The sequence below is a fragment of the Leucopleurus acutus genome (assembly GCF_964270905.1).
Source record: "Leucopleurus acutus genome assembly, chromosome: 3".
NCBI classification, from domain to species: Eukaryota; Metazoa; Chordata; class Mammalia; order Artiodactyla; family Delphinidae; genus Leucopleurus; species Leucopleurus acutus.
The window spans coordinates 104037120-104050140 of record NC_139145.1 but is presented as its reverse complement, the minus strand read 5'-3'; the positions used below and the strand labels follow the sequence as shown (position 1 = coordinate 104050140).

General features: G+C 38.5%; 1 pseudogene across 1 annotated transcript; it reads right to left on the bottom strand.

Annotated features, from left to right (window-relative positions):
• Positions 1 to 8318: 8318 nt before the first annotated feature.
• On the bottom strand, positions 8319 to 10301 carry LOC309958936 (phosphatidylinositide phosphatase SAC2-like; annotated as a pseudogene). Its single transcript has 2 exons — positions 10184 to 10301; positions 8319 to 9857 (listed from the first exon to the last, which is right to left on the bottom strand). The product of its transcript is annotated as a phosphatidylinositide phosphatase SAC2-like (transcript).
• Positions 10302 to 13021: the final 2720 nt, after the last annotated feature.

Here is a 13021-nt window from a genome sequence, read left to right as displayed (position 1 = left end):
AAAAAGGTGCAGTGGCTCTCTGTGTCTTCTATCCAGCTAAGTCGGACCTTTTAAACAACCTTTCCAGAAGTCCTACAAAATATTAACATTTTGGCTTATAACTCCTTAGCTAGAGCTTAGTCACAAGGCTATGCTTAACTACAAGGAGTGTCTGGGAAATGAAGTCTCTCAAGTGAGAATATTATTGCTCCCTGCCAAAAAACCCTGAGGTTCTGATACTAAGGAAATAGGAAGAATAGATATTGGTGGTACCTAGCAGCTTCTGCTACATGGGTATGAGATAAACTGAGAGGTCAAGGATGACCAGAAGAAAAGGGCTTTTACCCTTCCTATGGCATGGACCCTTTTAGCCCTTGGTGAAGCTTATGAACCACCCTCTTAGAACAATGTTTTAAGTGTATGAAATGAAATGCGTAAGATTACAAAGGAAGCCAATTATATTGAAATATTGTTATCAAAATATTAGAAAATATGTGATATATATGCTTCTTCATAATTGCTCCTATAATTCAAAGCAATGGTAAGTATTAAAGATATTTTGAAATTTCTGCAACAACTGTATATGATATAAAAATATCTGTGATTTTTATTGGTGACAATGTCACAGATACTACTAACACTACTGTGGTTTATTGCCTGTGATCATAAATGAAGGAAATATTAAATTTTAGTTATAGGTTCATGGTATTATAGGTGTAAATTTTTCCAAGTTTATAGACTCCATCACCCCTTGAGCCTTCATGAACCCAAAGTTAAGGACCCCTTTCCAAAAGGATTTTAGCCTGTGCAACTGGAAGGATATAAGATGCCATTACTGAGGTTTGAGAGAAAAAAATCCAAAGTCCATTTTTAGGCATATTAAATTTGTGATGTCTGTTTTACTAGTTAGGTTTAGATTCAGTTAAAATAACAGAAAAATTCAAACTATCAGTGGCTTACATAACATTAACACATAAAGGTCTGAGATAGGCAGTCCAGAGTTGGCACGATGGCCCCACTATGTCAGTAACCCAGGATCCTTTCATCTTGTTGCTCCACCATGTTTTTTCATTCCTAAGTTTCCTCTATGGTCCAAGATGGGTTTTGGACCTGAATCATTATATCCGTTCTAAATGCGTAGAACAGAATTCTGGCAAAAAGGTAAATATTTGTTGAATGAATACGATAGAGACAAAAATATTGTAGTCATCTTCCCAGAAGTAACAGCTCAAGTTTTAAGAGGAGATGAAATTTTTAAGGAAGAGAAATAGTTATGAGTGTGTGTATACACACACACATATATGTATATATAAAAGCATATATATTTGAGATTTTTCCTTAAAAATCTAATTTTTATATAAAAGTTTTGTTTGTGTATATATACATTCACATGAAACACACACACACACACACACACACACACACACACACACACGTGTAGAAGGGTCTGCATTTAGAAGGGTTCTACACTCAGCTTAATGCTCTGCCATTGCCATCTTGAAACTTTTCATGATTTCTGAACAAGGCGCCCCACATTTTCATTTTGCACTGAGTCCCACAAATTAAGTAGCTGGTCCTCTGAACAGACTTTTTGTTTTGGTGATCCAAAACCTTAGATCAGTCTTGAGACTGTACTTTGTCTGCTGGAGAAAACAAAACCATGATAAATCTTGAGCTAATGATCCTGGAATACAAATGTGAATCACAAGTTTTAACTCCCACATAAAGTCTTAGTTCCCAGCAGATAATACCTATGCTAAGATACACATATAGAATTATTATGTAGCCAAACACATACCTGAATAAGCACATATAGTGACTTGATGGAATCTAGATTAATACTGCTTTTCTGTAGTCACAATTTGCAATACAGGACAAAGAAATTCAACTTCCTTGCTTGTCAGAAAAGCCTCTTGAGTGGAATTCCAGGTTTTGAACTATTTAATCTTTAATGGATGACACCAAAACATAAAGTTAAAAAACAAGTTGGCAGTGAAACAAAAACACTGGTGGCAGATAAGTTTAAAAAAAAAAAAATTCTTGACAGACTATATCACTAGAAATGCAGCTGGTTCTAATCTGCATTCACCAGCTACTTTTTCCTCATTCAAGCATAGGCTGCTCTTCATCCTCTAACCAGCCAAGGTGACTGTCACTGTCAGTCCCAAATATAAAGGAAGCCAGCTTGGAGAAATGTTTTGGGCATTTTGCCTAGTCTAAGAAAAGAAAAGGAGACGACCAAATCGTCATTTGTCACAACTGGATTTTTCTAATTTAAAAATATGTTGATTACTTCAATCCAAAAGACCGTGGATATCTGGGAAATGGTGGAAAGAAAATATGAGTCAACAGATCTATTGCTTAAAGTTACCTAAACTGACATTCAAAATTTCAGTATAATAATATTTCTAGCAGAGGTTCTTAACCCATTCTCTGAGCATCAGAATCACCTCTGGAAATTTTAAGCACTCAGATATCCAGGCTTTTAAAATTACAGCCCTTCAGTTATACTTTTTTAATTGGTTTGTGTGCATCCCAGGCATTCATATTTTTAACACTCCTACATGATTTATATGTACAGTCAGGCTGAGAATTGTTATTTCTCTCACTTTTATATAAAGATATTAAAATATCTATTTTCCTATCACCCAAATACCTCTGGATTTTTTTTTTTCTTTTTTAAATTGTAGGGCAGGTCTGGGATGGTCTGACTTAAACTTTAGAGTTAATAGTAGACTTGCAATTCACTTTTGGTGAGTCCTGTGATTACCTGAGAAAGATAGGCAGCCATCTGCAAAACAGCTACAGAAATCGGTATGTTTTGAGCTGATTCACACAACTTTAAAGAAGGCTTATGCAGCATAGCATGCTCCAGGGTGAAGAACAGCAGGATTTTATTTAACAATAGTCAATGGACTTCCATGCAGTGCTGGGAAGGCCACTAACTGATGTGATAAAAGTTCAACTACTTGGACACCTTGGGAAATGAAGCATTTTGGGTGGCAATTTTCTGGATAGCTGTATGTTTCTTCCTTTAAGCTTTAAAACCTACTTTAATCATTTGGGATACAAATAGTTCTCAACTGTGTTACAGACTTACTATTTTCCTAAGAATTTTATTGAGTATAATTTAATCTTTTCTTTTTAATACAGATTCTTAATCATTATCAACTATTATGGAGTAATCAGTCAAGAAATTGTAAAGAAAGGTAGAAATGGTGAGGTGAGCCAGGGTTATCCAAGGTCAATAGGACCTGCTTTCTAACTTGAAGGCCCAGAGAATCATTCTTATCATAGGTGTTAAAAGATAAACTGAGGCATATTAAAAATGTTAAGAGTTTATTTGAGCAAAATTCAATTTGAATTAGGCCGCATCCAATCTAGCAGATAGAAAGGAGCTCCAGGGAGCTATACAAAATGAAAGACTTTTATAGCCTTAAGGGAGCAGGAACAAAGAAGTTATACTAGGTAAAAAAGCAGGTGGTTATTGCAAAGTTGCTTTTTTTTAGGGGATTACAGGGATCTATCAGGCAGATTACCTAACTAGTGGTGATCAGGCAATTCCTGATTGACTGATTTAAGATTCCATTTCTGGTAGTGCTGAAACTGTAATTAAATTGTCTTGGTTTGGTGACATGGGGCTTAGAATAAGCAACTCCATTTTGGGCCTGTTGTCTTGTTTTTACCATAGCCTAGAGCCATGATCATATAAGATTAAACTCATACTCACTGGGGGGAGGGATAGTACAAGAATGCCAAGTTTGTAACTCTAACTCTCTCACACTGGAAATACTGATGTTAACCTAGCACGCTTTTCTAATCTTCAAGTTCCAAGGGAAGCCAAATCAAAATTAGAAACTAATTTATAGATTCATCTTAAGAAATCTTAGAGGCTCAAGACAGTTTTCTCTATGTATAGGGAGTATAATGTAGTGGTGAAGAGTGTAGACTCTGGAATCAAGCTGCCTGGATTTTAATCCTATTTCATTCATCTGTGAACTTTTGGTCTCAGGTTCCCCATCTGCCACAAAAGAGTGGAGGATGGCAAGCTATCACCAGTACTTACTTTATGTACTTTGTTGTGAGGAACAAATAATGTAAGCAAAACAAAACAGAGTTGGGCATATGATAAATTCTGTAAAAAAATAAAATAAATTCTGTATAAGCAGGCAAATATGGGAGTAAGTCATATTAAAAGATAATTTTCAAAAACAGTTAAAAATGGGAATTCCCTGGCGGTCCAGTGTTTAGGACTTCACGCTTCCATTGCAGGCGACATGGGTTCAATCCCTGGTCGGGGAATTAAGAGCCTGCAAGCCACTGGTGCACCCAAATAAATAAATACTTAAAAAAAAACCAAAAAAAAAATTAAAATCAAGCTCTGATATAGCTATAAAGTATACATGTATCAAAGATTCTACTTAACTTATTCCTAATGAGAGAACCAGGAAAATGTCATAACTGATTCAAAGGCAAAGTTAAAGAATGAAGTTTTTTTTTTTTTTTTTTTTTAACATGTTAGTCAGAGTTTATTTTTTTCTGAGGAACAGAAACTCATTGCAGCTCGGCCCCTCCTTTCCCAATGGAAGAAAGCATGTTATTTAAAGCAGTGTTTCTTAAACCATCTGTGGTGAAAAATCAGGTGTTTGTTTTGTTTTGAAAAGCTTTTTTTAAAATTAATTTATTTTATTTATTTTGCCTGTGTTGGGTCTTCATTGCTGCATGCAGGCTTTCTCTAGTTGCGGCGAGCAGGGGTTACTCTTCATTGTGGTGCACGGGGTTCTCATTGAGGTGGCTTCTCTTCTTGTGGAGCACAGGCTCTAGGTGCACCTGCTTAAGTAGTTGTGGCTCGTGGGCTCTAGAGTGCAGGCTCGGTAGTTGTGGCACACGGGATGTGGGATCTTCCCAGACCAGGGCTTGAACCTGTGTCCCCTGCATTTGTAGGTGGATCTTTAACCACTGCGCCACCAGGGAAGCCCTTGTTTAGTTTTTAATTTTATTTATTTTTGGCTGTGCTGGGTCTTCGTTGCTGCGTGTGGGCTTTCTCTAGTTGCAGCAAGCAGGGATGGAGATATTTATAAATCAGAAATACTGAAATGAATTTGCAGAGGGACTTAAAACTTGCTTTTTGGGGTGAGAGGGTCTCTATTGTCCTTCCACCAGAAAAAAATATATTTGCACTTCTATAGACTAGGATTTTATACATTGCTATTTACTCTTCCAAGGCTAGGAAAACAAACCCAAGCAACTCTCTGACCAGGTTTCATAGATAGTACCTATAAATTTGGGGAAATCCCTCATTCTTGAGGTCTCCAAAATATGAGTATACCTGGACTGCCAGGAAGGAAAATTCCTTACCATTTGTCAGTCTGGAGCTGTCTTGGACCCTTCAGCCTTCTATACCAAAAATACCATAGACTAGGTGGTCTATAGACAACAGAAATTTATTGCTTATAGTTCTGGAGACTGGGAAGTCCAAGATCAAGGCAGATTCCATGTCTGGTGAAGGCCTGCTTCCTCATTCGTAGATAGTCATTTTTTCATTGTGTCCTTACATGGCAGAGGGGCAAGGGAACTCTCTGGATACTCTTTTATATGGGCACAAATTCCATTCATGCAGGCCCTGCTCTCATGACCTAATCATCTCCCAAAGGCCCCATGTCCAAATACCAGCACATTCAGTTTCAACATATGAATCTGGGGCGGCAAAAACATTCAGTGTATATCAGAGACCCCATAAGGCAGGAACACGCCAACTTTCCTGAAAGGACTCTGTAGGCACCAACTTACAATTTATTTAACTTTGAATTCTTTTGGTATTTATGCCTTTTTGGATGACACTAAATTTATAAATAGCTTAGGAAGTATAGATATCTTTATGGTATGGAGTCTCCTTGTCAAAAACTATGATTGCTAATAGGTACAAAATTTCTTTTTAAGGTGATAAAAATGTTCTGAAATTAGATAGCGGTGTTGGTTGCACACTTTAGTGAATATACTTAAAAGTACTGAATTGTACACTTTAACATGGTGATTGTTATGGTATGTAAATTATACCTCAATGATAAACATTTTTTAAAAAGTTAGTGTAGAAAAGCACATGATAGCCTCCCCTGTCATTAACATCCCCCATCAGAGTGGTGCATTTGTTACAGTTGATAAATCTACATTGACACATCATAATCATGCAAAGTTCATAGTTTGCCTTAGGATTCTATCTTGGTGTTGTACATTCTATGGGTTTGAACAGAGGTGCAATGACTTGTATCCATCGTGATAATATTACAGAGAGTATTTTTACAACCCTAAAAATCCTTTCTGCTCCACCTATCCATACCTGCCCCGGACCCCAACCCCTGGCAAACACTGATCTTTTTACTTTATCCGTAGTTTTGCCTTTTCCAGAATGTCATACGACTAGAACCATATAGTATGTAGCCTTTTCAGAATGGCTTCTTTCACTAAGTAATATCAATTTGAGTTTTCTCCATATCTATTCATGGCTTGATAGCTCATTTCTTTTTTTTCTTCCAGTTTTATTGAGATATCATTGATATGCAGCACTGTATAAGGTATACAGCATAATGATTTGACTTACATACATCATGAAATGATTATCACAATAAGTTTAGTGAAATCCATCATATCATATAGATACAGAATTAAAGAAATATAAAAAATTTTTCTTGTGGTGAGAACCCTTAGGACTTATTTTCTTAACAACTTTGATATATGACATACAGCAGTGTTAATTATATTTATCACGTTGTATATTATATCCCTAGTAATAATTTATCTTATAACTGGGAGTTTGTACCTTCTGACTGTCTTCATCTAATTCCCCCTCTCCCACTCCCTGACTCTGGTAACCACAAATCTGATCTCCTTTTCTATGAGTTAGTTAGTTTGCTTGTTTTTGATGTATAATTGACCAACAACACTATGTTAGTTCCTGTTACACAACAGAGTAATTCGATATTTCTATACATTTCAAAATGATTACCATGATAAGTATAGTTACAATATGTCACCACAAAGATATTACAAAGTTGCTGACTATATTCCCCACAGTGTACATTTCATACCCTTGACTCATTTGTTTTGCAACTGGAAGTTTATACCTATTAATCTTCCTCACCTATTTCTTTCCTCCCTTTCCTCCCCCCACCCCGAACCTCCTGTTTATTCTCTGTAACTATAACACAGTTTCTGTTTTCTTTTTTCATTTTTTTCACTTAAATTATAATGATATTTATTTTAAATAGTCACAACATCTGACACTTCAAAAAAAGATACCACTAATAAATAACAAAAGTAGAAATATCAAAGTTACAGCAGACATAATGTTTAGCTGAGAATCACTTCAACAGAGTAAAGCTCTTAAGATATCAGACAGACCAATATTTGTTTGGAAGAAGGTGTGCAACTTTCTTACTGTATAGGCTTACAGACAAGGCCCTGATTCCATGTGGTAAAGGTTACAGTCATAAAACCTAAAATTTTAGCACAATTGTGCTTCAGACTAAATTTTCGATAGTTGTGCTCATCTACACAGGATGTTATGGACTGCATTACCAGTATCCAATATGTATACATTCTTAACATTTCTGAAAATAGAGCAAAATTAATAGGTGCTGCTATTCACATCTCACATCTCAGGTTTTATGACTGGCAAGACTTAATGCTCCTAGACTTTGGGGTGTACAAGGTAGCAGTATTTTAAATTTGTTTAGGTAGAAGGTAGGGAAAATCAGGATCAAATGGACATTCATTTCTTGACTGTAGCGCCATTAGCCCTCAATTAACTCTTTATAGGGAATGGTTAAGCCATCAAAAACTAAACCGATAGTTTTTATATTAAAATGCTTCTCCATACTAGTAACACTTTGAAGTCACTAAAAACTAAGTATTTACCTTGTAGAAGAAACACACAGAAATTAACTGACAAACAGAAAAAAACAAATTATGAAAAATGCTAATCACCTAAATGGATCCATGTCCACCCTTTGTGTCTACTTCATACATTCTACCCACCCCCCCCACTCCAAAAAAGGTTCAGGTTATTACGTCCCAAAGCAATGTATTCTTGAATTACTTTAAGAGAGACAAACTGCTCTGTAGTGTATAACCTATTGAGGTCTACACATTCTAGGGTGATGCACTTCCATTGTCCTAGCTCTCAAATTTGGAAATCTGCTCAGGTTCAGTCTCTTTTTAAAACCTTTCCAAATAAACATAATTAGAATTTGGGATCCGTAGATTCAAAGACAGTACAGGTTATATGACTCCTCCTTTTTTTTGGATTAAATAAAAGCCACATGATTCTGTGTGGCTAAACACTAAATCTGAATTATTCGTGTCTGGCATTGAGTAAACATATTTTTAAGTTCATTCCGCGGGACTTCATTAACTACTTTGGGTTCTGCAGCGTTCTTCTGAACCTTTGCCACTGCAAAGTTTATCCCCTGGGTTAATCCAGCTTGGGTAATATTAGCAACCTGGACCATGCAACTTCGAGTCTTTGCAAAGGGAGAGACTGCTCTGCTGCTACAGCCCTCTGAAGGAGAAGGAGTTACGTGAAGGCTTCTCTCAAGTTCAAGCCTTCTCTCAAGTTCAAGTGTGCCAGAACTCGGAGCTGGGGGTCTTTTGAGATACAATTGAATGCACTGGTTCGACTGACAAAAGATGTGGGCCTCCTGCAGAAAAAGACACATCTAATTGAGATGGTCGAGAAGGTATCTGTTCCGTTGATTCAAAGTGAGTTTCTTCGTTAGAAACTCGATTGGTCATTTGATTTCCTTCCTCACTAGCCTGCTAAGAAACAGACCTGGTTTCTGACAGCTGGGTCATTTTGTTTTATGCATCTTGAACAAATCTGTGGCAATAAATATCCACAGGCTAGGCAAAGCCAGTCAATGTGTGTATGTCGTCAGCAGAAGGACTTCAAAGAAGACGCAGAGCCTTTTCCAAGCCCACTTTCATGAGCAAGCGTAACCTCTGAAGGAACATGAACGCTAATATCAGTGCTGCTAATAGACTGGGATGGACCGCCTAATCGAGGTATTGAAGCAATAATGCCACAACTAGGAAGAACATAGTCTACTGGCCCTACATTCTCTAAAGAGTTTGCTAGCTGCCTGTCTTCATCAGACTTGGAATTTGTAAGGAATTCATCAGAGTGGTATGAGTCATTATCTGAACACATTTCCCCGTCTGACTCAGCCTGGGCTTCATTATCCATCACACTAGTGTTTTCCATGGTTTCAAGACTACTATCTGATTTCCAAAGATTTACTTTTAAGTTTGGTTTCAGAAAGTTAACTTTCATTTCAGGTTTTGTAAAGTTTCCTAGCTTTCGTAGAATGACAATATTTACATTGGATTTGGTCTGTTTCACTTTTTCATTTAGAGATGAAAATTTGCTCATTAAAAAATTTTCCCCTGGGCCAAAGAGCCTTGGTTTTGAGATCTGGTGCCAATGATGTCTTCATGAGGTTTACTGCTCTTCCTCTCAAGCTTTTTCTCTATTATAGGTACATCTAATCCCATGGCTTCCTTGGTGATCTGCAGCATCTCTGCAATGCACTGAAGGGTATCTTTTCTATCCTCTTCTGCATTGAGCATTACAGCTCTCAGGGTGTGGAAATAGCCACTTGCTTCTTTATATCTGTAGTGCAGTCGCACGCAGCAGAACTCTGCCTTACCAAAAAGAGTGGGTTCAGGACCTATTTCAATTTTTTCCAGGTCTTCTAGACTTAGTCATTGATACTGGTTTACTTTGTCAACTTCATCATCATAATAGGCCACGTAGTAGGCAGAGTTGGAAAGCAGTAACAACACATCCACGTCTCTGTGAGCAGCATCAATGAGGGTGCACCCTTAAAACTGTCGCTCAAGCCAAGCCAGAAAAATTACATCACGACACGTATTTTAATATGAAATAAATTCTAAACCTACTAATTAGTGTTACTTTATCTTAGCTTCTATTCTGACACTAATATTTACATTAGTCAGACATGATCTCAGTCAAAAGCATTATGTCCAGAACGAAAAGCACTTGGCAGCTTGACAGGCAGTGGAGAAAAATGTCAGCCCTCCCCGCGCCCGCATTTTTACCAGTGTAAGCTGCAGTAAATACTTAATTTCCCTCCCCCCTTAAACAGAAAAAACAAAAAACAAAAAACCCAAAAAACAAAAAACCCACACTTTTTCTTTTTAAACACGGACAAGAAAACCCCTTTCAGGACTTCCCGGCCCACCACGCTTGCAGCTTGGAAGCAAGCGCTGCGCTGCTCGTTTTTCTCTTCCCGCCATTCAGGCATCCCCTCCTTCCACACGATGAACACGAACCCCGCCAGCACCACATGCAGGCCCACCACCGCGACAATGGTCGCGCAAAAGCCACTGTCCTCAGGGGACATTAACAGGAGGCTTTGGAAAAGCAGTAATTTTCAGGAAGAATACAACCCCACAGGAACTTTAACCAGAAGTCCTGCAAAAAGGAGAAAAATCTTGAAAAGTCATCGCCAGGCGGCCGCCTTCGGGCTTGGGCTCTGCAGCGTTGCCGGCTGCATCGCCCGGGGCGGTCGCCTGCCGCTGGGCGGTCGGAGGAGGCCGGTGGGAGCCCGGCACCTCGTCAGTCCGTCGGTCGGTCCACGAGTGGAAGCTCAGTCAGAGCTGCCTGCACCAGAGCTAACACCTGCAGCGACTGCCTATTTTGTTTTTTAAGATTCCACATATGAGTGAAATTATACAGTATTTGCCTTTCTCTGTTTGACATTCTCTCTCTGATTTTGGTATCAGGGTGATGCTGACCTCATGGATTGAGTGCAGAAGGGTACCTTCTTCTGCAATTTTTTGGAATAGTTTGAGAAGGATAGGTGTTAACTTTTCTCTAAATGTTTGGTAGAATTCACCTGTGAAGCCATCTGGTTTTGGCATTTGTTTGTTGGGATTTTTTTTTGTTACTGATTCAATTTCATTACTGGTCTGTTCGTATTTTCTGTTTCTTCCTGGTTCAATATTGGGAGATTGTACATTTCTTCTAGGTTTTTCATTTTACTGCTGTGTAGCTGTTTGTAGTAATCTCTCATGATCCATTATGTTTCTGTAGTGTCAGTTGTAACTTCTCCTTTTTCATTTCTGATTTTATTGATTTGGGCCCTCTCTCTTTTCTTGTGGATGAGTCTGGCTAAAGATTTGTCAATTTTGTTTATCTCTTCAAGAACTAGATCTTTGTTTCTTTGATCTTTTCTATTTTTTTTTTTTTAGTCTCTATTTCATTTATTTCTTCTCTGTTCTTTATGATTTCTTTCTATCTAATAACTTTGGGTTTTGTTTATTCTCCTTCTTTTAGTTCCTTTAGATATAAGGTTAGGCTGTTTACTTGAGATATTTCCTGTTTCCTAATGTAGGTTTGCATGGCTATAAACTTCCCTTTTAGAACTGCTTTTTCATTTGTCTCCAGGTATTTTTAAAATTTTTTTATTTTAATTTTTGGCTGTGTTCGGTCTTTGTGGCTGCACACAGGCTTTCTCTAGTTGCGGCGAGCAGGGGCTACTCTTTGTTGCAGTGTGCGTGCTTCTCATTGCGGTGGCTTCTCTGGTTGTGGAGCACAGGCTCTAGGCACACGGGCTTCAGTAGTTGTGGCACACAGGCGCCATAGTTGTGGCTCGTGGGCTCTAGAGCGCAGGCTCAATAGTTTTGGCACACGGGCTTAGTTGCTCCACGGCACGTGGGAACTTCCTGGACCAGGGCTCAAACCTGTGTCCCCTGCAATGGCAGGTAGATTCTTAACCACGGCACCACCAAGGAAGTCCCTCCAGGTATTATTTGATTTCCTCTTTGATTTCATCACGTGATCCATTAGTTGTTTAGCAGCATATTATTTAGCCTCCACATGTTTGTATTTTTTGCAGTTTTTTTTTTCTTACAGTTGATTTCTAGTCTCACAGCATTGTGGTTGGAAAAGGTGCTTGATATTTCCGTTTTCTTATACTTACTGTGATTTGTTTTGTGGCCTGGCATGTGATCTATCCTGGAGCATGTTCCATGTGCACTTGAAAAGCAGCAGTAGGTGCTGCTGCTTTTGGATGGAATGTTCTATATACATCTATTAAGTTCATCTTGCCAACACATGTGTCCTCATGGTAGAATGACTCCCCCAAATGGCTGCAGTCAGTGTCTGTCCCAATGGGATCTCCCATTGCCTCCTTTCTCTCCAGGAGGCTCTCCAAGATCAGCAGGGAGGTCTGGACCCAGGCTCCTTTCAAATTACTGCTTCTGCCTTGGGTCCCAAAGCATGTGAGATTTTGTGTGTGCCCTTTAAGAGTGGAGTCTCTATTTCCCAAAAGGGTCTCCCAAAAGTAAACTCTGCTGGCCTTCAAAGCCAAACATTCTGAGGGCTTGTCTTCCTAGTGCAGGAGACCTGGGCTGAGAAGCCCAATGCAGGGCTCAGATCCCTCACTCTTTGAAGAAAAACTCTGCAGTTGTAATTATTCTCCTATTTGTGAATCGCCCACTGGTGGGTACAGGTATTAATTATACGACATTTCTGCCCCTCCTGTCTCACTGTGGTTCCTTCTTTACATTTTTAGTTGTATATTTTTTCTGCTAGTTTGCTGGTCCTTCTCATCAATAGTTGCTCTGTAGATAATCTAGTTGTAATTTTGGTTTGCCTACGGGAGGAGGTGAGCTCAGGATTTACCTACTCTGACATCTTGGCCACTCCCAGATAGCTGATTTCTTTTTTAGCACCGAATAATATGCTATTGTCTAGATGTACCACAGTTTATCCATTCATCTACTGAAGGACATCTTGTTTGATTCCAAGATTTGGTAATTATGAATAAAGCTGCTATAAACATCCATGTGCAGATTTTTGTGTGGCCATACATCTTTACTTCATTTGGGTAAATACCAAGGAGCACAATCAGATCATTTGGTAAGAATATGTCTTGTAAGAATGCGCCAATATTCTTCCAAAGTGGCTGTGTCATTTTGCATTCTCACCAGCAATGAATGAGTTCCTGTTGCTCCACGT